This window comes from Denticeps clupeoides, chromosome 5, assembly GCF_900700375.1.
Source record: "Denticeps clupeoides chromosome 5, fDenClu1.1, whole genome shotgun sequence".
Taxonomy (NCBI): domain Eukaryota; kingdom Metazoa; phylum Chordata; class Actinopteri; order Clupeiformes; family Denticipitidae; genus Denticeps; species Denticeps clupeoides.
The window spans coordinates 29043771-29067314 of record NC_041711.1 but is presented as its reverse complement, the minus strand read 5'-3'; the positions used below and the strand labels follow the sequence as shown (position 1 = coordinate 29067314).

Here is a 23544-nt window from a genome sequence, read left to right as displayed (position 1 = left end):
TAGGGTTTAAAACACATTATCATGTCATCCTACGGTGCAAATCCCATTGCAGCGCCTCAACTTACTTAGTGGATTGCAAACCTCTGGCTCGTGTTAGGTGCAGATCCCTCACTTAATGCAGGTCCAGTGTCCTGCAGCTGCTGGAGCATGTGTCTCCCTGTTGAGCCAATGGGATCAGATCTCTGATGTCACTGCAACATTCTCACGCATAATACATTCCATAATTAGCTGAACACTGTCTGAAACTGTCAGTTCTTTAGATTTTAGATCCTAGCACATGGCACCACAAACTCCCAGTCTACAGATACGTTGTCAAATATCATGAAACATATAAGAGAAAACTAGTGTCCCATAGGATTTCATTCAAACAGCATTCTCATGGGAAGATCCTGGGAAGAATAACGTCTGTGGTGGAGATGGGGAGTTGGCTGCATACCCATAGCAGCCAATACAAGGGCTGTATTGGGCAGGGGAAGGGAGTGGGAGGAGGTAATGAATGATCCCTCCCCTCTCTTTCTCCCTCCCTGGGTGAGATCAGCGTGGCACGGTGTGATCACGGTGGGAGGTGGTGAGCGCTCCAGCTGTTTTGGCAGATAAGCCTCCGCGGCGGCCCGCCCGGGTTCCTGCGGCTCGTCAGCAGAACAGAGCTCTCTCTGTCACCGCTATTCAGACAGCACCGGCAGCTTTTTTTTTTTTTTTTTTTTTAACCTCCCCTTCTTTCTCTTTTCAAAGCGACAGACTCGTTGTCAGCTCCAAGAACGAAAAAAAACACGTCTTCTGCGAATCGCGACATTGACAGTGATGATAATTGAAGTAATGAACACCAAAAAAGCGACGGCTTCCCTGACATCCCCTAACAGTGATGTGATCAGGAAGGACTGGTCACGGTTTCCATACAGCGTTTACCTGTAAAACATGGACGCCTGTAATGGCTTTTACATAGGAGCAGCTCCACAGTGTGTGCAGTTCTGGGAGAATCGCACATCTGGTCTGGAGCGACGACCTCACTTCCTGTCTGAACTGGGAAAATGTGCAGTGATATTGCCTAAGGGGGGTCAAAAAAAAAAAAGAAAAGAGAAAACGGCCTAACTTATGTCCTGCTCTCACACTTAACAAGCAGCGTGAGAAGAGGGTGAGATGACACATGTGTTGGATTTTCAACCTCTGTTTCTACCATCGCGAACACACCGCCCCGAGCAAGCAGGACTAATAGAAACAATCCTGCTGAGTAATGGGAAAGAAAAGAGGGTTGGGGGGGGTGCTGAATGCACAGGACGGTAGCCGGTGCCGCCGTTACGTTTCTATACCTAGTGCTGGGAACTGATCGCTTGATGAGGTCAATATCCAGCCGACCCGCTCGTTGTGTGTAAGATTGAAAAGGAAATTGTTTTCCTGTGCTGGGAGTCACGGTGTGCGTGCCGCCCGGTGCCCATTTTCCCAGCTGGGGGTTTCTTTTGGCAGCGAGCCGTCCAGCTGACCTGTCAGTGTTAGTCAGTCCGTGGGGATGTGAAGTGTCCCACAACAGGGTGGTTTCGCCTTTCCTTTCTGGTTCAAAAAAAAAAAAAAGGCCTCTGGTTCCAGATCCTTCTAATCACTTTATACAAACATTGAATGCATTCCAAAAAAATAAACCGGATTCGCTCATCCGAGGATTACCAAAGCGGAGTGTGTTTCTCACATTGCTTTGGAAGAGCTGAGGCCAGCAGGTGCCCTCAGCCTCCGGGTCGCCTCGGAGTGGCCTGAAGTGTGCCCTTGTCCTGATTGCCGTTGGCTTGGAGGCCGCTGTGTTTTTCCTCCAGCGGTGGAGATGGAAGGAGACAGGAGCCTCTTGGCCGGGACATCAGACAGGCCGGCCCTGGCGGCCCGAAACCAGAGCCCATTAGCGGACCGGAGTGGCTTGTAGTTTGGCTGCCTGGCAGCGCATGACCCGCCATTTTTTTCCGGCCGCGTTGCCAGGCCATGACAGGGCTGTGGGCTGCCTCACTCAGTACTCCCATTCATTTCACTTCAGTGTTTGGATAACCCGGTCGCGTTAACGAGAACCTTTCCTGCATAGGAGCAACTACAGTACCAGTTGCTGTTTATTTAAATGCGGTGGTCAACTTTTTCCAGCACTTTGTTGTCAGAATCGGCCAAAAGTTCTGGGAAACGAATGCTGTGATCCTGTCTGTTTACTTTAAATTCCGTCTGTGTTTGTTTCCTCATCGATATAAAATTTCACGCAAGCAAAACATACAAGAAAGAAAGCAGAAAGAGTCAGCTTTCACAACCACCGCTGGTAGATTTATTGCAGCCCAGGCTGTATTGATATTTTTTCACACTTGATCTCTGGGTTACCTCTGCTGCTCATTTTTCACCTGCGAGCACTCACTGGAACATAAGACGCTTATAATGGATTTCGGCTGGGATGTCCTGAGACCGAAGAAGCCTTTGTGGGTGTGCCGGGGAGACGTCTGGCCAAATGCCCCCACTTTTCAAAGCCCTTTGACTTATATACAGGCCTATATACAGCAATCAGCCACAACATTAAAACCATTTATATGCACGGTTTGTCATGTCAAAGATCATTTCAAAGCTCTTACATCTCACCTTAGTCTCTCCGCTGCCATTCAGCAGAGTTGACGCTCAAGTGGCGAATAAGCTCCGCTGCCTGGGTTCACCCCCACCGGTGACCTCTGACCCCAAACGTGCTGTGGTACAGGAGTCAACAAACGTGAGAGGCCAGCCGCGATAGAAAAAATGTGAGAAAGCTGGCCACGCCCCCAATAACTTGCCAGCACAGCTCAACTGGCCTCGCCGTTTGTGTCCTGACTCGCAGTCGGCGTTTATTTCCACCGCTTCCTGTTTTCCTTTTCTGACGAAATAAACTTCCAGGCTCAACACTCGTAGCCTCATGCCTGGACTCTCAAATTCTTCAGTACATGAAAATGAAGAAAGTCACGGATTTGACTGAATTAAATGTTTCACAGTAAGTTTCATTTGTTATGTCTCCAACATGAAAGTTGGTGATGGTGATGGTGATGGTGATGGTCAGTGTTCCTTTTTGCAAGATTTGGATTTGATCTTAACACCAGGCTGTGTTGTTGTTTCAGAATAAGATATTTTTTTGAGGTGAGAGGTTCCCTTTCGGGCCTCATTTAATTGAATCCAGTAAAGAGGACAGGATTTTAATTGTGCTTTATGCGCCGTTTTTTTCCCCCTCTTTTTTTAAGCAGCTGCTTTTGTGATGAGAGAACAGACTTTTTTTACTTTTTTAAAACGAGTCAGTTGGGGGGGAAAGTGAAAATCTTTCAGTGCTAACGAACTGTTCAGCAAACAGGGTTTTAATAAAACGAGTTCATGAGCCGAGGAGCAGCCGCCATACCCTGGGTTCCTCCATTTGAGATGTTTGGCCTAAGGGGAGCTGACTTTTTGACCTTTTTTCCTCTGAAGTCCCTGTAATAAAATGTGATTTTTATTTTTTAAAATAAAATGCTTGCTTCCTTATTTTCTTCAGTGCCATGAATGCAAACAAACCCATGTTTCTCTCCACTGAATGCTGAAGGACATTGTGTTCTTCATTATCACTGCTGAAGTGCAAAATACCTCATGCAATAACCCATTGTTCACGCGTGTAGAGTGAGTGAGGTCAGCGACAAGGTGTCTGTGACGGTGCGTCATTTCTTCGTGCTTTGCCTGTCATCTTTGTTTGTGATGCACGTCATAGGAAAAAGAAAGAAGCTGTAGGCGTGGATTGTTTTTTAACAGCAGCATGTGAGGAGGAGCGTGTTGCTGGATTGGTTGTGAGAGAGTTGAGGAAGGGTTCGGGGAGGGGGGGTGTAACGAAGGTGGTCTGCCTGGATTCGAGCTCATCTGTGGACGTATATGAACAAACAAAGTTGCCACACCAGACAACCATATGACTGCATAACATCTCAAGCTGGGCAAGCCAGGGACTGCATGCTGCCTGCTGCCAGTTCTCAAATTTGGGGGATTTCAGGGGCTCTAGAATTTCCTCTTTCTCTCTGAGGCGTGTTTACCGAAGGCTGCTGAGATGGGAGACTCCGCCAAAACAGAGCGGCAGAGAAGGGGACGGATTAGCACCCGACTGCAGGAAAAGTGTTGTTGACTAAGAGACCACATCTCATTATCTTCACATCTATGCACGGGCACGCATGGCGCGGGGCTTAGATGGGAGAAGAGATCCCCTCAGTATAGGGGTCCCAGATACAAATGTACCACCTCTATTCCTAGATTACCTGCCTGCTTCTCTCTTCGTGGCTGTCACCGGAGATAACGTGAGCTGGCTGGACCCGCCATCTCCCAACGCCTCGGCATCTGCTATGTGGCTTAGAGGCCTTCCAGCTCTCCGTCCAGATTTCTGCGAGGGCCATTCTGGAAGGATGTTTGGTATTTACACAGGTGATGGTGGGCGTCTAGTCAGGGAAGACGTCAAGGAGGTGATAAATATCCTCAGCGCCAGGCTGTGAGAGTCTCTGGGGTTACTGCTCTCTCGCTGTCTCTTTCTCCGCTTTAGATTGTTTTTGCAGTGGAAGGTCTGACGTCTGCAGTGCTCAGATTGAGAGATGTCGTAAAACAAGCGAGGGAGCTGATTCAGAGACCGAAGCGGTTTATGTTGTGTTTGTGACTATCCGTTGTGTTTGGTGTGGTAAAAATGTATTGAGATTAAAAATGAAGTGCAGTGCTCTTATTGGAACCGAGTCACATGACATGGCCAAAAATGGTTGCTCTGAATGCGAGCTTGTGTCTTGCAACCTATTGAATTTTTGCAAATACACAGCAGCTGTAATGCTCACATATAGTGAAAGTGAAGTGATTGTCACACACAGTGCACACAACGAAATGTGTCCTCTGCTTTTAACCATCACCCTTGGTGAGCAGTGGGCAGCCATGACAGGCACACGTGGAGCAGTGTGTGGGGACGGTGCTTTTCTCAGTGGCACCTTGGTGGCACCTTGGCAGCTCGGGATTCGAACTGGCAACCTTCTGATTACGGGGCCGCTTCCTTAACCGTTAGGCAACCACTGCACCAAAAATGTAAACTCAAAAGTTTATGTAAAAAATGGTAATCAAAAAATTTAATATTTAATGAATTTAGTGCTAAAATGTGCACAAGATTCATATTTCGAATCATCAAATTTCTTTGGCCTCTGTTCTGAGAGTACTTATTCATGTACACTTGAGCATTTAATTGATGTTGTTTTCTGGCTGCTTGGATTTTTTTCTGTTGCAAGGTGATTACATGTTGCCCATCTAGCAAGTTGTTGCCCCTGCCCCACTCTTTAAAATGCTCTTTTCACATGCAGACTGTGCAATGTTAATAATTCATTTTGCTCTCCTATTGCCTAACCTGGATGCAATAAACCAGAATGAAATGGTGGCCATGTCGGCGGTCATATTTTTAGAACAGAAGGGAATAGGGGCCTGTGCCGTATATTTAATGTGTTTTTTTAATAAAGGCCAGAGCTCCTGTGTTGTCAATCATCGCCACATGCTACCTTCAGAGTGATTTATGGTCAGCAAGGCTAGAAGATTATGTTCTGCAGCCCTGAACCATGGTGTGTCCACAGACCCACATGGAGAAAATGAAATCCGACTTTTCACTTTATTCTGACATTTTCAAAATTCAGCCAACGGAATACTTACAGATTTTAAGGCAATTAAATGAGGGTTTTTTTAAGCCTGTCACCTCTGTGATATTCTCAGTATGTTACTTATTAATTCTAAACAATTGAAAAAGGTAATCTGTAGGTATCCCCACTCATTATTCTTGGTAATTAAGTATTGCAGCCTGCAGTAGCCTCACTGTGAGCACCGATATAGGATACCTCCATGCTGCCAGACACAAATTGCAACTTCGCTGTGGCAACGCAGGGAGAACACCAAGGAAGGAGAAGGCAGGCAGAGATGTGGGAGGGCTGGAGCTTCAGAGCTGGGGCCTTTGCTGAAAGGCCACTTGTCAACTGGCAGAGGGAGGTAGTGGTGGGGGAACCGAAACAATGGGGCTTCTCCGGCGTGCCTGGGAAAAGGACGAGTCAGGGTCGCTTTCAATTAGCTCAGCGTGCCTTCAGCGGAGCTGGCCGCAGGGCCGGCGGGGGGCCAGCAAGAGCAGGTGCAAAGTTGAGCGAGGAACGACAGAGAGCGAGGCTTTTCTGCAGGAGGAGAGAGGCTCTTTAGCATGCCCGGGGATGCCATGTCCATTCTGTACCAAGAAAAAGATGCAGCCAAGCTTCTGAAGGCATGTGGGATGCTGTGGGAAACGCATTTGAAATCAGTTGAATTACCACATTATGGTTGCAACATTGTTTGAATATTTTAAGCACCTAGTTCTTTTAATCTAGTTCTACACTCTAGCACTACAGCTCTTGTAGTGTTAACACGTTTTCAGATTCAGACTTTGATGAAAGATGGAATACAGTGATCAGTTTGGATATTTGAATTATCATGATTACCCACCCCATCATGCAGGGAAATATTGACATCATTGCAGTGGCCACATAACATGGTCAGTTCATTTCTGTGGTTCATTTCTATTGTTGTTATGGAATGTCACTTTGGAACAGGTGTCTAATCAAACTGGGAAAATATGTGATTTGCCTGTCTTTTTTTGACTGAAATATCCTTTCAAAATGTTTGGAGCCCTCGGAGCATTACACACAGTTTCACATTCACATAACATTTAAAAAGTGCCCGATTTTTTTGTTTACTGACCACTAGGCTACTACCCACATAAAGGAACTTGTTGCATTTTTTAGAATTTTTGTATGCAAAACCGCCACTGAATGGAATATGCATTCAGTCTATGTCATCCAGAACTCCAGGAAATCTGCAAATATTTATAATCTGTCTTTCTGTTGCAGGTGAATGAAAAAATAAACTTTTGTTAGAAAGGATGCCTTGGCATTTATTGATGAATCAACCATCAATCTTTATTTATATGGTGCTTTTTACAATGTACATTGTCACAAAGCACCTAACAATAGAACAGTTCTCAAAGCCCCAGATGAGCAAGCCAGAGGCATCAGTGGCAATGAAAAACCTCCCTCTAATAGGAAGAAAACCTTCAGAGGAACCTAGACTCAGCAAGGGGATCCTGTCCTCCTCTGATCAGCACTGGATTACAATACAATTAATCCAGAACATTATAGCATATGTAGATTATTGCAGTCCACTTGTGTATAATGATGTAGCATCCTGGTAGTGTGTTAAGAGTCCCAGCAGGTGACTTTCAGATGGGGTCCGCAGTGGGCCAAGTAGGACAGTCCATGGAGATTGGCCGTGTCACGTGATCACTCCAAACCAGGAAACTCCCCAGGCAGGATATGCAATTCACAGTGGAGTGGATGGTGAAGGCTAGAGAAAAGAGAAGAGGGAGTTAGTGATGAATTAGCAACAAATGACAGTAACTGACCAGAGAACTTGACGTTTCCGGCGGCACCAACTATGACAGCGTTATTAATGGTGAGGGAGTGTTGTTAAAGGTTAGACTGAATAAGAACATTTAGACTCCCATACATTTACATTTATAGCATTTATCAGACGCCCTTATCCAGAGCAACTTACAATCAGTAGTTACAGGGACAGTCCCCCCTGGAGCAATAAAGTGTCTTGCTCATGGGCCCAATGGTACTAAGTGGGATTTGAACGTGGGTCTTCTGGTTCATAGGTGAGTGTGTTATCCACTAGCCTACTACCACCCTACCACACTCCTTGGAAGATTGTTCCAAAGATTTGGGGCTCTATTATCAAATGCTTTACTTTCAGCCATGACTATGCGTGCACAGGGGACAGTAGACCGTCGCAGTCACTGGGCCAGCTGTGGTTGCCTAGCGGGGCAGTGGTGGCCTAGTGGGTAAGGAAGCAGACACGTAATCAGAGGACACATTATGTTGTGTGCACGGTGTGTTTCACAATGACAATCACTACACTTTCACTTTTCACTTCTTTAGCAGGTATCTAAGATAAACTTAAGCAAGGCCATGCAAAGCTTTATAGGTGATAAGCAGAATCTTGAAGTCAATTGGGGCAGTGGTGGCCTAGCGGTTAAGGAAGGTTGCTGGTTCGATTCACGATCCGCCAAGGTGCTACTGAGGTGCCACTGAGCAAAGCACCATCCCCACACACTGCTCCCCGGGCGCCTGTCATGGCTGCCCGCTGCTCACCAAGGATGATTCTTAGAGACCATATAAGTTTTTCATATGAATGACTGGAAATGGACAAAATTAGGAATATCTTTTTTTGTGATTCAAAATAAGTTTTTGCACATTTAAAACGCCAGGGACAAATTAGATCTCTAATTGTCTGTCCAGTTGAGCACTCAGTTGACAACTTGTCCAGTTGTCCAAGTTGAGTGGAGCATGTCAACTGTTTTTTGTTAGATGTGTTCACTTCTTTGAATAATTTTTTCAAGCTGGATATACATCACACAGTGTGTACTAAAAAGTCGGCTTTTCCCTTTTTTTCATTCGTTCTATCCGCTAGTGTGAGACGTTTAGTACTGTCCACTTCCAAATGCTTCTTTGTGCTAAGACTCCTTTTTTTCGAGACTGTGTCTTTTAGTTTTAATGGCCTTGAGGCTGCATTATTGAAGATGCTGTAGTCTGAATGATAAGAGAAACATCTCCCCTTAGTTTGCTAGAGAGAAATTTTGGCTATTCCTCACTGGAGCTCTGTAATAGCCATGCAATGGATACGTAATAAGCTGCCCTTGGGATGGGACTGACTCTGAAGATAGCATCAGGTACTTCAGATAAAGAGACACTTTGCGTAAGTAATTCCCAGAAAGAAGACTCAATCGAAATTCTTGAGAGAGACCATCTCTCAGAAGTGGTATAAGTGCCATTGCAGAATTTCAAATACCCTAATACAAGACCTCATGGCGTGTGCCACTGGCGGTGGTGGCGGACTGTTCAATTGTAAATAAGTGCTTTTGTTCTTATCCCCATCCACATTATAGATTTCGTTAATGGATAATGGATGTGGAGTCAAATAAAGCAAAAGTTCTTTTATTGAGCTAATGAGTTCCCACTTTGATTAGCAGTTCGAAAATCACATTACCTTCTTTGTCACTAGGCTTCTTTTGGTTCCCCAATAATTGAAAAGGGCTAAAATGGTACAGCACATCTAAAAGTACAACACATCTTCTGCTTTTTCTTCTACTGAGTCAGTGTTATTCAAATATCATGCCTGGATTATGAGATGTAAAATTGACACATCCGTTAAACATTAATTTAGGGTTTTTGGTAATAGCATATTTAGTTGTTGCTATAATTTTTAATCAATTGAGGTTGGATGTTTTGGGTGTTTATCTAATTGCAGCATGATATAAGTTATAAACCAATGATTCCACTCCTGAAGCCTTAGCTGGGATTATTTTGAACTGAAACCATTATGGAGATTCTCATTAATTTTTTTGTGATGAATCATTTATGCCCTAACGATTCAGTAAATCTTCCCTCATTTCAGAGGATGCTTGGCTAAATAATGGCAGGCACACAACTGAGTCAGTATGCTGCCTTGGTGTACAGAACGCCATGCTGTTCTCTCGCTGCCTTACGCATAGGATGGGGTAAGGAAAGTTGAGGAGATCAGTGAGTTTAGATTGAGTTGAGTGATTTTCTGAGGCTCTGTCTCTAAGCCTCAGTGCCCAGCTGGGCCTTTTTTTGAAGTATGTGAGATTCAAGGGGGGGGGTGTGGGGTTTCCTCCAGAGGACAAATGAGATGGATCGATAATTCCCTTTCACTATAGATGCTCACTGGCCATTTGATAAGCAGTGACATTAAGATCATTAGATTTTAAACTTTCTTCATGAATGTTGTTGTGCATTAGTATATTTTAGTATTTACTATATATACATTTTTGTCTACTTTTACTGTGGATAAATTAACTTAACTTCCCCCATGTATTCTACGTGTTTTCCACATGTCAAGGCATGCCTTGTCTGTCCAGTCGGTATGCCAAGCAGACGGAGAGATGAGTGTGGTGCACAGAAGTGTGACATTATGAAATAAGGCTGTTTTTAATGAAAACAGAACACTGCACAACAGCCAGAAATTTAGAGGAATAAGTAGCACTGACTTTCTTTGTGTTGTGTCGCGCCTCTGCACCTGCTAGACATTGCATGTGGGCTGTTGATGATGAGCTCTGATGATGAGGGTTGACGTTGCCCTAGGCCTACTGGAAGATTGTCCACGGTCAAGTGGGGCATGGTTCATCCTAGGAGTAGTGGGCGGCTGCCAACCCTTGTATGTTTTAGAGGGACAGGTTAGCCAGCCTAATTACAGAAGTCTTGGGGGTTATGTTAGGGAAAGATGTGTTCTTCCCTTACAGCACCGCCCTGGGTCCTCGTCTTGGTGGTTTTCCATGATATTGGTATCACAGTAAATAATTGTCACTATGATAAATGATTTTCGCTTTTCTCTAAACTTGAGTTTTAGTTTGCCCTCGTCCTCGTATTGCCCCACCACTCACACCCTTTCTCCCCTGACCTAGACCAATGGGAGGGTAACACTTTGAATCTGTGGAATGCCTCTAATGTTTAATTGCTCCTTAACCCTGTTCAATGTCACTCCTTAACATATTTGATTGGTGCATTCACATTAGTCTAAAGTGCAGGGCCGATGTCTAAATGAATTACAATGAGGTTTTTTTTCTGCCACTTGTTTCCTTTGGTCCTTCAGGGATTGTAACCAATGAATAAAAGTCTTTGACTGTTTTTGCACAAACACATAGAAACTGCTCAGTGTTTTTTTCCTTCTTTAAACCTCTAGTGCAGAGCTGCCCTGTTTTGATGTTGTGTGTAGAGCTCAACTTAATAGAGAAAGCATTATCTAGTGTTTCTCTCAGAGTAGAGTACATTAGGCTCTGTGACGTGATGATTCAGTCCATTTCATTTTCCTCCCCAAAAGATGGCAATTAATCCAATTAGTAATCAATCAGTGCAGCGGGCTTGGCTTTCTCTTCTCCTAATGGCCGCTATGACAGCGGACCCCTGCATTATTAATAATTCCATTTCAGGAGCCGAAGGGCCGCGAGTGGGAACATCCGGGGGCCATTGATCACTGCAGTGGAGCGGCTAGCACATCGCCTACAGGGCCTTTTACAAGAAATTACCAGTTAGATGGAGTGGGGAGGGTGTGTTAGCAAGCAACCAGACAATTGACTGCCCACACCGAGAGAGGGGGCAGGATAGATGGATTGGAGGGACCATGCGATGGATGCAAATGGAGGCAGTTAAAGAGAGCCGCAAAGAGAAGAGAGGAGGGTTGCAGGGTGCCAAAAGAGTGCTCGATCACTCAGGCACTTATACAAATCTGTGTGGCCCTTTAATCAATTAAACAAGAATTAGGAAATGGACATCATGGGACCCACTAACTAGGACAAAAGCCCCATCTTTCTGATAGATTCTTTGTGCTGCAGATTTCCCTTCTCCCTTTTGGATGTTGGGGCTCCAGGCTCCAACCCTTTAGAACCCTTTAGGGCCACTAAAAACATTTAGAATACCGTTGACTGGTATGTTAAAAACTCCACTTTATGTCTGCATGACCTAATTTCATTGTTTTTGAATGTTGCACCCAGTGCTGAGAAGTCCTACATGACGCTCCACAGGAGTACAGTGAAAACATTGTGCCTGTGGCATATTAAGATGACCTTAATTTCCGAATGACTCCAAAACAGAAGATGAGGATCTCACTGAATGAGAAACATTTTGTTGTTTCCCAAGTGCGTCAGGAACCAGCAGAATTCAATTCCTTCCCAATTCCTGAGCCCCTGGTGAAATTGAATTCACTTCAGCTTTGTCCTTTAAAAAATGTTTGCTGCAGAGCTGGCTGTGCTGAAAGCACAGGTGAAAAAGTCTTTTGTGGGAGAGAAAGGGTTGCTGGGAAGGTGGGTGTAATTTAGTCCTGATGGCCTGTTAGTGACATCACTCTCTGCCTAGCTTTCCCATGACCGCAAAACCGGTGTCTCTTGGCCTTGACCGCTGAAGGCCCACTCGTCCACAGACTCGCGAAAGCAGCCCTCGGCACTGCAACAGCTGCTGCAGGCATCTCGGTTTCCAGGCCGCTTCTCCTGTCCCTGTGCTCTGCTCTGACTGGACCTTCTCAGCTGATTGGCTGAAGATCCAAAGTCATGACCCCTTGCCGGCAGGGGATGAGGTGAGTGGGAGTGTTTGCAGATGCCTCGACCAGATGCCGTTAGTCACTGGTCCTTCGTGAAGAAACTGCTTGCCTTGCATAAACAGCCTTGGAAATGTTCATCTGTCGCTGCTCCCCGAAGAAAAGAGTCTGGTGCTTCTTGAGAAAGACAGGAGCAGCGACAACTTGCCCAGTGACAAATACAGTTCTAGAAATTTTCCGTTCCGACAGACTTGACTGTTGGAGGGTAATGAGTTCGCGTATGTATCTGTACCGCCCCCGTTGAACCGCTAACATCTGGCCGCGTTTCCAGTTGCGCTGCTTGAGTTTGCCCTGTGTGTTTTGACAGGAAAATAACGGGCAGGGTTACGCTGCGAGGACGTTTGCCCACACCGCTCCTTTCCCCACCTCGCTGCGCCCTACGTGTCTTTTGTCAGTCATGGGTCGGCAGCCAGATCAAGAATCCTGCTGTGGCTGCCCTTGTTATGCAGGGTTATTAAACCTACATGTATTTGCAATGCAGCTGGATTGTCTTGCATGTTTAAAAGCCTTTTTTTTTTTCAACAGGGCCTTGGCGACGGAGTGCAGGATTCTGGTCAAGATTGTGGGGCTCGAGCCCCCCGCCTTCCCTTCCCACTCCTCATCTGCTGCTGCGCACTCAGCAACACCGCCACCGCAGGCCCCATTCTTGCAGCAGCGAGTGTTGGAGGGTCAGAGCGCGGCGTCCTCTGACACAGACCGTGAGTTCCACGTCTCTGTCACTGTTGCCAAATAGTTTAGAGACCTCTGCAGCTGTAACCATAAAATGGTTTCCGTCAGTCTATTTGGCTCGCACAGTAATGAATGCAACCTCGAAACTCGAAACAAGTTCAATGAAAGAACGTTTTCAGCTCCAAGACTTTTTTTCCGGTTGTGTGGGGATGTATTCCAGGAATCAATGGCCTTCACAGCCTAACTTAGCTACTGCTAGTGAATATCTGACTGCTCTGACTGATGGTGTGGGTCAAAACAAAATGCAACTGATCCCAGCATCGGTGCAACTCTGTGGGCATAAAATAAAAATGACTTATATCAGTGACCTTTTTCAAGTGTCGCCTGACTACTTTATAATTACAAATGACTGCGTTTGTGTCCAAAATGTCAGAGGATAGAAATGGCATTCACCATCATTTCTTTCCCCCTGTCCTCCTTCCAAAAGGCCATTGACAGCTGTTCTTTACCCCTCAGTGCTCCACGCTGGTCCACTGCTAGACAAAGGTGCACACCATATTAAGGTTTTGGGTAATGACCATATCTGGGAAGGAGCAAAGGTGTTCAGTTGAATCGATCAGCAGAGTGTCATGTCCATGAGGGACCACCATGGGAATACAAAAATCTGTGAAAGAGCATTGCTTAAATGGGCAGATAAGCATGAAATATCATCCAACTGTTCACTGAAAGGCCGATTGTCACTCCGAATGGCATGCGTCTGAGAGAGGCATATTCTTCTAGACCTCCGTCAGTATCCTACTCCTGAAAGAATGCAGCCTCCATTCTTCCCCCACTTCTCTATTTAATGCTTAATGGAATGTGTGAAATTCTCTTTGTTGTTCTGAAGCATCTGTAATATCCTACTCTGCATTTCGGGCATTCAGAGAAAAAAAAAGATGGTTTCAGCTGAGCTTTGCAGGTTGACCCCTGCCCACTGATCACTGGCCAAAGGGCACTTGAGTTCAGCACTTGTTGTAGGTGGGGAGGAATGTAAAAGTGTGTCTCAGGACCAACTGCCTTCAGCCCACCATTATTTCCTGAGGCTGCCCAGTGTTTTCTTTTTCCTTTCTTGTCCCGCCTCAATATCTCCCCATCCCCAAATGTTAAACGAGGGCATCGCCACACTTCAGTGTGCTGTGACAAATTGGCACGGGGAAGTGCCAGATGGTGGCTGGGAGGGGACTGGTTGTCACAGAGCTACGGCGTTGACATGAATTGATCTTCCAGAGTCACACACGCTCTGCTTGTGTAATCCGGTCTGCTCCTCCTCCCTCCATGCCCATTACAATCAATGATGTGAGCCTTTGCCACACACACACAGTCACAGATGTTGGCTTGTAGCCCCAGAGCCCCGGAAAAGGAGAGGAAATGTCATGAGAGTCTTTCAGAAGGTATTGCACAGACCATAGGCTGGCTTTTCTGAGGACCAGGGGGGGGCTTTACTGTTAGACGAGCAACTCCTTCATTGAAAGGAGAGGAAGAGAATCTGATAACCCAGCTGCATAACAGAGAGCTGCAGCGTACAGGAGACACATTTCCAGAATGTAAAGATTGTTGCGATATGAAGGACCGGATTTAGTGTAACATTGGGAAGAATTTTTCAGCAGGGAGAATATTTAATGGTTTCTTTAAATCTAATTGTTTGATCAAAATGTTGTGAGCCATTTTTTCTGTCATTGGTTTTTAACTTTTACTCCGTTGTCCATTTACTCCAAATGTCTATGGAGTATTATATGGAGTATTTAAAGAATTAAAGGAATTTTAGTTATTGTGCCAGGTTAGAGAGGGGACATGCTGATTGAGACCAGGGTGCAACACAGATCCCTTTGTTTCATCACCTGACAGCTTTGTTAAACTTCCCATGACATGAAAATGTCACTTTGTGAGATCATTTTACATTAATACGAGTTCCCCTAGCCTGTCCTGCTGTGGCTAGAAATGGTCGATAGGGTTAAAGAGTGCTTTGGCCATTCTGTTTCGCCGCTCAGACTCTTTGTCCCCTTATGTCGTCATAAGGTGAAAGAGAATTCCAGAGAATTTCAGAGAATCCGCCCCTAAAAAAGTAACTCCACCGACTGCCATGGCTTGAAAACATATGAAGCATTGCAGTTGATCTGTGACTGGATGTAACGAAATTATGTATATGACGACATTTCCACGAATGCCGGCTCATTACTATAGGCCCGCCTCTCTCCTCCTTATTAGCATTTATTGAGGAGGGAATGTTCTGAAAGTGGCTATAATTCTGCACCAAGGCTGAATTTTGGAAAGAGACATCAGATACAGTATTAGGGGACGACTAAGGCCTATATAAAAGAAAAAAAAATAGGACCTAGCAGAAGTATGAGAATATGAAAAAACAGGTTGTGGCCAGGTTGATTTACGGCTACAGATAATGTTTGTTTTATTTGGTGATTAAAAAGATTTTGGTGGAAACTGTTTCACTGAGGCTGTGAATGTCTTTAAAGCACATTTTGATGGTCACATTGTTCAGAATTGAACAAGTCTGTCTGAAACAGTTCTCTGAATTATGAACTTTGTGGAAGTGGGCCATGCTAATGATCAGAAAACTGAATTTAAAGTTTTTAATGTGCAGCTCCTTTTACATTTTGAATATTTTTGTGAATGGAAAGAGAAAGGTTATTAAACTCCTCCAGGATACATGAAATAGAACATTTAAGCTTGAAAACAGTGGAGAAAGATAGAAAAGATCTCATTTATCAATGCTGTGATTAAACAAATAGAGGATGGCGGACGCTGATGAGCCCTGCTGAGTGCTGTGGGTGTCGGTGATCATTGTGGGCTTTGGCTGGCGTACAGCGGATGGAGAGATTTCCCACGGCAGATTTATATGCAGAGAAAGAGGCTGTGTTAAGCTTCGGATTGATCCACAGATGTGAGGAACCCAGTGGGACACTCCAAAGCCTCCCTGAGATCTCAGCCTGAGACTCATCAGACTCTGCTGGAGGACATGCCACGGCAATTCAAATTTCTTCTGCCCAGGGATGTTAGGATGTGCTAGAGGAACCCCGTCTTCCTGGGCAATTGCCTTTCAGTATGATGCATTTAAAGAAATTAAAATGAATAAATGATTGAAACATTTTTGAGTCCATTTTCCTCTTAGATGGAATGATTCCGTCACAAGCTCTCAGCTCATTTGAGAACCAATTGAAGATTTTTGGACCATTTTTGGAAGATTTTTGGACCAACATCAACGTATGAGATCATATTTTTTAAGTGAAAGTGAAGTGATTGTCATTGTGATACACTGCAGCACAGCACAGAAATGTGTCCTCTGCTTTTAACCATCACCCTTGGTGAGCAGTGGGCAGCCATGACAGGCGCCCGGGGAGCAGTGTGTGGGGACAGTGCTTTTTTCTCAGTGCTTTTTTCTCTTTTGCTCGGGATTCGAACCGGCAACCTTCTGATTAAGGGCCGCTTCCTGAACCGCTAGGCCACCGCTGTTTTGCAGTTAATTTCTAAAAAAATAATTATGTTTATCAATTCAGTAGCGGAAACTATCACCAAGGAAACTATTCTGGCATCCTTTATATTGTTCTTTTTTAAATATTCCAAAAAAGCTGTCTGTGAAGTTGTGTGTCCTCACGCAGGTGTGTCTTCACGAGGCAGTCAGGTTCTTAGCAGAGATTCAGTACTATCAGCCAGATCTGGACAGCATAGGCAGCTGCCCCTCTGCTGAGAAAAAAATCCTTTCATTCTGAAGATATAGAAAAAGAGCTTTCCTTAAAGTGTGTTTGTAAGAAAGTCTCCAAGATGGCTTTTTTCAAGCAGCTCTTTTAAACGCTTCTGAAGAAAAGCTGCAACTGATAGGCATCAGTCCTGCTGTAATGCAGCACAGAATGGTTGGAAAACTGAAAAATAAGAACCTTGCTATCAACACAGGAGTGGGTTATTTACGGCAAGATACCTCCATCTCCAGACTCTCCATGCAGTCGCACTGAATACTGGCTGAATACCAGTGTTAGGGGAGGCCTGCTGTCACAACCGAGATTAATGCCTTCTGGGTATTCCAGCACGTAGGGTCCTGCTCCACCTCCCAAGGTGATTTGATGCTTGCTGCCCAACCTTTGCTAGTGCTAAATGTTCCAGAAACTGAGACGGATGTCTTCCGCTCTGGACACATAGGCCTAGGTGGCCCTCAAAGATAGCAAATGGCTGAAAGAGTTGTAAAAGTGACACATATGCCATATCAGCCTGTAGCAGATAGATATTGCAAACATATGGACAGGACTGATAGAACTGCTTCAATTACGGATGTCTGAAGAGTTGAATTACAAAGCCTAAAAATACATTCACACCACATCTTATTTGTATAATGCATGGAAAAGATTTCATTTCAGTCAAATTAACAACTAAGGAGATATACATAAGCACACACAAGTTCTGGTGTCGAAGTGCAACATGGGTTCTTAAGACAGCCTAGATATCATATCTGTAGATGTCCTACAGCAGGATTTCATATAGACATATAAATCAGAATAACTTGTAATTTCATTTTATTAATAATAATGTTTGGTTTTGTAAGGCTCAGTTGATCGCTCCTTTCACATCTTGTGTTCATATACATGAGAAGAAAAGTGCAGTAGAGTGTCACATTGAATGCCTTGTTATATGTGAAATTATGAATGAGTCTGGTGTGCCCTTTTGGTTGCACTACTTCCTCACATTTCTATGAGAAGAGTTGAATACTCACTGACACTCGCACTCTATCTATGATTGCTTAATCCGAGCTTGGTCACTGCTTGCAGAGCCCATCCCAGCAAATTGGTCACAGGGCAGTGAGTCATCCATGGTGCAAGTAGAATATCACTGATTTAAATATATAAGCGTCAGTGATTTGTAGACACCAGTTTATCTACAACGTGTCTATTAATAACATTCTTTAGTAATTCTTTACAAACAGAGTGTGTGTGTGCGCACACACACACACACACACACACACACACACACACACACACACACACACACACACACACACATATATATATATATATATATATATATATATATATATATATATATATATATAACCTTTTCATCAAAGGAGAGAGATAGAGATAGAGAGCGGGGATTTTATTGCCTTCACAATGCTTTCAGGAGCAACAAAAGCCACATCGTTGGGGAGAACAGAGTGTTCAAGACAAGCCTCTTTATTACTGAGGAGACTGATGGTGCTTCATCTCTGCATGCAGCAGACAGTATGGCAGTGGCATATGGCAGAAAAGATTTGACACTCAGACAAGGCATGATGAGCACTATGTAGGAGACAAGGATTAAAGAGGGATTCCTGCTCAGAAGAAGCAGAATATAAAAAAAAAACACCTACTGCCTCAGTGCCTCCTCATTGAAGATCATCTTAAAAGTGTTTGGCTATAATTGAAGCCAAGTCATCCAAGCAAATGTTTTAATAGACAGCCTATTTGGCAACGAAGAAGGAAATGAAGTAGCCTTGTTTTAGATCAGTTGTTAAATTGATATGCTGTGCACAGTTAAAATTCTATAATTAAGTGGCAGAACATTAAACTATTTTTTATTTATCTGTAATTCAAGCTCAGACGGGTTATGCTTTGCATTTCTTATTTGGTTGTACTGTAAATGCTTTTTGCCAGAGCTTCATACAGTATGTAGATTATTTTAAAATGTCTTATCCCATATCCTCTTACAGCCATGGGGTTGGTGTATCCGACCTATGATGGGTTATTATGGATTCTTTTTGGTGATTTATTGGTGATTATTGCACATACAGTACATTATCAATAATATATAATTAACTTACTGCTGTCTTGGCAACCTAGGAGATGTTATTCTTTTAAAAAGGTATTTAATCTGCGGTCTATTTTTCCTCTCAATGTATCTTTGAACTGAGTAAACTTAAATTACACTTAATAATGTCTTTATTTAGAGTAGCCTACTGTTTTATACTTATTCCTTTTCTGTTTAAACATCCGCTGCCATCTTGTGTGACCCCATTAACTCGCCCTTGCCGCTTTTAAATACATAGCTTTGTGTTGATTAGAGCAGCAGATAGATGCCGTGACATCAGTAAAAGAGCAGCCCGGTCCAACCACTGGATTTAGCTGCGGAAGCAGCCCACACTTTTAATGACTTTCTCTGTGCATCTCTCTAAAGGTATTAAAACCAATGGTATCAACGAAGAACCCCGGAATGCCCATCCATGCTAATCCAATAGAGGCATCTAATTCAAGCCTGAACATAGAATCTTATCCGTCGTCCCCCACACCCATTTCATTATTGATCTGTTGTTTGTTTGGGTCTGCATATTGTTACATCCATGCATCCCATGAGTGTTTCACAAATGCCGTAGAAGCCCAAACATTTTTGTTAAGACACGTGCATCATTGTCAGGAACGGTGTTGCATTTTTCAGCATTGCACAAACCAGAAATGCCACTTCAGTAACACACCAAACTGCACACATAGGAGACACTACATTTGAAATCTCTGCTGCAGGAGAACATTCGTGCTACTAAATTGCGAAGAGGGCTGGAAATAATGGCTTATCATTTTGGGCAAATTAAACTGCCAAATGCGTGTTTGTAGTAATTCTCACTTTTCCTTTATGTGATACTCTGGCTGCGGTTGGTTGTTTAAAATAGAAACGTTTGCAAATGGAGGCTGGTTGCTGTAATGTGCAAGTGTGATTGCAGGGCAACTTGAGACCTGACCAGACAGAATCCTGGATTATTGATTTTAGCAGGAGTCCAGACGACTGTGTTTAGCCAGGTTCCATGTTTCTACAGGACTGCATTCACGTGGGGGTGTATATCTAACACACACACGTCAGGCCCACCGTAAAAGGCTCCTCATTCCCTCCTGCACAAAGACTAATGAGAATCTCAAATCTGACAAGTCGAGTGCATTTATCACACACTCACACTTGATGACACACACCGCTGGCTGGACTTTATAGATGGGGCTGTTTGTGTCCTCAGCTTTCTGTTATAAGTGCGGATTTAAGTATTGAGAGGGGTGCGAGACCATTTTGGGTTTGTCTGTGTGTGTGTGGGTGTTCAAAAGTCTTTCCCCATTAGGTTGGGTTTCCTTTGTGTGCAGCTGCACATTTTTGGTTTTTGCCCATGATCAAATGCAGACAAGTGTCGTTCTAAATTTCCACTTGGCCATTTGAGACTTTCTGAAAGATTTAATATACCACATTCTGGACTATAGAGTGCACCTTTATATACCTACAAATGTTTTAAATAAAAAAGAAATTGTACATAAATAAGCCACATTGGTCCTGCCACACACACAGGTGTCCCCATTGAAACATGAGATATTAATGGAGCAAGATGTCACTGGAAAGATTTTTTAAACTTTTATTAAATAAATGCCAGGAATATCCACAACTACATACACTTTGTCAGAACAGTGCTTTTAACAGTACCACCGTTGTCTTCTTCAGCATCGGAATTGAACAGCCTGAACAAATGCAGTTACTTCGTCACACACTTTCTCTGCAAAAATACAGGAAAATTGATCATTGACCACCATCACCATCGTCCTCCTGTGCACTCAAGCTTCCATGCAGCAGCTCTATTTTCTTTTTGGACTGATCGTTTTTAACTTGAAAGTCGCATCATATGCATTTCTTTGTGCCTTTTCAATGATGAGGGTCATTGTGCACGAAGCACAAAATGGCTTATATGTAGAATTAAGTGTAAGTGAGTTTGCTGAGTAATTTTATTGGTCTGCTATAACAAGGTTAAATATGTTGGAGGCAGGAAGCTAGTTAGCCTATAAAAAATCATCAATTAAAAAAAAATCATCATTGTTGTAAAAATTGCATTTTTTTGTGTGAAAAATTATGTGAAAAAATTAGTGGCTTATATCCATAACTGTTGATGTGGGGAAAAAATTGCATTAGCACCACCAATTGCTCAATGAGAAAGGAGGGACCCCAGAATGGAAGACACCAACACTAATTAGAGTAGCAGCATTGGAAGCCTTGATCAGTGTTGGGATTTAGTTGAGATAAGAGCTTATCTTGCCAAAAGTCGGTGAGATATCTGTTATCTTTTTCAGAGATCCTGGCCTCGGTTTAACAAATCAATGTGCCTCAGACAGCTGCCTTGCTGCCCCCCCCCATCAACACGGAGGTGTGCAGATGGAGGGCTTAGCGCCCCCTGCTGCCTCCTCTCTCGGTGCCGTTTGTTATAGAGCTTTGATCTTAGGTGAGCTCTGTCTCTATTGAGATGCCAGTTGTCATGGTTTTGAATTTTGAACAGCGGCTTTAAAGTGCACATGCAGCTCCTGTCTTTTTAATTGGATAGGCTCACCGCTACTTGGGCAGATTTAATAACATTTATTCCATTTAGAATTTGGCCTTATCCGGAGCATCTTACAGTCAGTAGTTACAGAGACAGTCCCACTGGAGACACTCAGGGTTAAGTGTCTTGCTCAGGGACACAATTGTAGTAAGTGGGGTTTGAACCTGTGACTTTGTGGTCTTCTGGTTCATAGGTGAGTGTCTTAGCCACTAGGCTACTACTACCCACAATAATAATAAAATACGTCACGTTTGTGAGTGATCAAACTGCCTACTTTATTGATGTATGTGTGTACAGATGTGGATATGAGTTACAAATTAAAAGAACAATGAAAATTGTTCTGTTTATTTTATATTCATTGTCCATATTTGGCTCAGAACTTGATTGGGTGAGTGATGGCAAGGTTATTCCATTTGAATGCATTGCATTTATCTCAGTATTACAAGTATAAATCAATAATTGTGACTTTTTCTTTACTGATATGCTTTAATGTGTCTAGATATGTGTGTGGGTGTGTGTGGATTTATTTATCAACAATTTTCCTGTGCTGCTATTTCTGATTATCGTGTTTAATGTTTAATCACACCAGTAGTTATATAATTTGGTCAAATGATGTGACACGCAGACACAATTTAGCTGCAAGCAGAGTAAAGGGAACGTTTAGTCATTACAATCATTTTTGGACAAGAAATAACTGAGATTAATGGAGCAGGTAGCAGATCCAGGTCATGTAAAATGCTTCATTGATGTCATCAGTGTGAGACAGCCTTGGGGTGGGAGAGGGCCAAGGGGCATATCTAAGGGTGACTGACACCTTAATGAATGCATGTCACCATGCCTCACTCCTTTCTCTCTGTTTCACAGAGAAGCCTGTGTGAAAAATATGAGATATGAGTGTTTTCTCATCATGCAGCCCTATTGGACACAATGACGAAGCATTTCATCTCAGAGGCTGAGCAGAGGGAGCAAGCAGGCACGATGATTCCATCCACCCCCACACCCATGCTTTGCATGGCTTTCCTTTCACATTGACGTATATTTCCTTTCATCAGGCCAGACTGCCCAGATTGGAAAATCATTCACTTAAAAAATGAGGGCACTCACCGTATTTGGCATCTGCCTCAGAATAGGGCTTGTGTCCCTTTCCCCTTTTGGCATTTTCTGGTTTTAGGGAATATGACACAGATTGATTGGCTGTGTAACACTGATCTGATTGTATTCACTACCTGGGAAAGCTGAAAATGGAAGGCTGGGCGTTATGCTCTATCTTTCCTAATCAGTGCAAGCGTCCTGTATTTAAGATGCCCTAGTGTCCTTGGCTTGTTCCAGAATGTCTTGGCACACTTTTCAGAATGTAGGTGGAGTTTTGTATTGTCTTGCAGCTCGACCTTTTCTTTAGTGACTTCTGTTGTGTCGTATTTGCCCTTTCAAAATGAGTGTGTTGGTGAGCATACAGATATGTTTGAGGCAATGCATATGTGCTTATAGGTCCTCCTGCACCTGTGCATGTGTCTTCATGATCCATATGCCATAGTACATAGTAGTAGTGTTATCTACTCTGGGAAAATTATCTATGAACTAATTACTCACTCACTCACTTATTATCCATTGCACTCATATATTATCATGTCATGTGTGGTAAAATAATGACTTAGATAAGTTTGACAAAATGACCCAGTGAAAGCTATCAGTCATACCTGGGCTCCTCCCATTTTAAAACTTTCTCTAATGGCTGTCAGAATCAATACTCTCCAACAAGAAGGGAGAGGTGGGGAGTTTCTTCCCTCCAATATAACGGTAACCAAAAAGCAAGCTAAAATCTGTAAAAACCAGGCCCTATACATTTTATCTTTTCAAAGGCATTTTTAAAGCAATGCCAATTGGTGTCAGTTGGTGTCAGTTCACTAAACCTGTCATGTTCCTAAATGTGTCCCTCTACATGTAGACATACAAAGAGCTTGAATGTTCTGCCTCAATCACCTCCAAAAAAAATACAGTAATACAATATTTACAATACAGTAATACATGCATGTCAAAGATGGAAATCTTTTCTATACAAAAGAATTACAGACCAAAAAGTAAGAACTGCAAGTCATTAGCATTTGTTTTTTGATTGAGTGCGAAGATTGATTTGGATGAACACAAACTTCTCTCTCTCATTTAAAAATTTCATAATGATCTCTCTGGTGAGACAATTATTTTCAGAATGTTCAACCCTCCATTATTATTCTTTATACAAGGCTTCTGAAGCCCTGTTCACCCTCAGGTCACTTGTGTCCTGTGTTCCCACTGATACATAATTGACTGGCCTGTGTTCATAATGGGTCTGGATCACAACAATGCATGAGAGA

General features: G+C 43.5%; 1 protein-coding gene across 4 annotated transcripts in view; it reads left to right on the top strand.

The window, feature by feature from the left end:
- Window positions 1-23544, top strand: part of sema6cb (semaphorin 6Cb) — a 100852-nt gene that overhangs the window by 33385 nt on the left and 43923 nt on the right. For all 4 annotated transcript variants that reach the window (XM_028979078.1, XM_028979077.1, XM_028979075.1 and 1 more), the window contains one exon: window positions 12703-12875. The gene's annotated coding sequence lies outside the window, so the exon portion shown is untranslated. The remainder of the gene's footprint in view (window positions 1-12702; window positions 12876-23544) is intronic.